Below are 909 nucleotides of genomic sequence, written 5' to 3'. Positions count from 1 at the left end.
ATATATATATGTATATGTATATATAATATACATAATACTATAAAGGTAGAAGCAGAGAAATTATTAACATAATTTAGAAATACCATCGAGTTATTACTCGTGTTTCATGTGATTAATACACACAATTCATCATTCTAAAAATTGAAATTATATAAATCTAAACTACATCAGTAATAACAAGATCTGTTATTTCTACGAGAAATATGATAATACAATTAAATTTAAGTATTATAATTGGCTATATTTAATCCTTTCATTCAGAAGTATATTTGCAGTTGAATGAAATAAAATTAGGGATTACCGTAAACCGTAGAAGAGCGAAACTAGAGACTTGGTGTATATAGTATACAATTACGAAGGTACTAAAAATTAATGAGAAGAAAGAAAGAAAGTAAGAAAGGAGAGAGAGAGAGAGAGAGAGAGAGAGAGAGAGAGAGAGAGAGAGAGAGAGAGAACTTCACACACCAAAATCATAAAATACACTTTAAAACTCAAGTATCGCAAACTTTTTATATTTGCCTAAGATTAATGAAGTACGTTATTAAAATAGGCAATGATTAATTTATTTACATACTATAAACTCAATGATTTTTCACATTTCTAACACTTGCTACACTGAAAAATACAGAATAACTTCAGCGCGCCAGCACGACGTACAATCGTGATACGTCGTGTTGCGGATCACGATAAACGACTGATAGCAACTAAGTATCGGCGCCAATTGTCTGTTACTGAACATCTTAACAAAAATTCTAAGTAAATGATTAACGCAGCACTGGCATCGGGACTTATCTTCTTTATAACCATACCAGTTTCGTGTCATCGGATTACTCCATGAACCAATAAGCGAGATAATGTAACATAACGACATAGTAATAATGTTATCGATTTACATTTTAAGGAGAGACA

The sequence above is a fragment of the Atta colombica genome, unplaced genomic scaffold, assembly GCF_001594045.1.
Source record: "Atta colombica isolate Treedump-2 unplaced genomic scaffold, Acol1.0 scaffold126, whole genome shotgun sequence".
Taxonomy (NCBI): Eukaryota; Metazoa; Arthropoda; class Insecta; order Hymenoptera; family Formicidae; genus Atta; species Atta colombica.
This window is presented reverse-complemented; position numbering follows the sequence as displayed.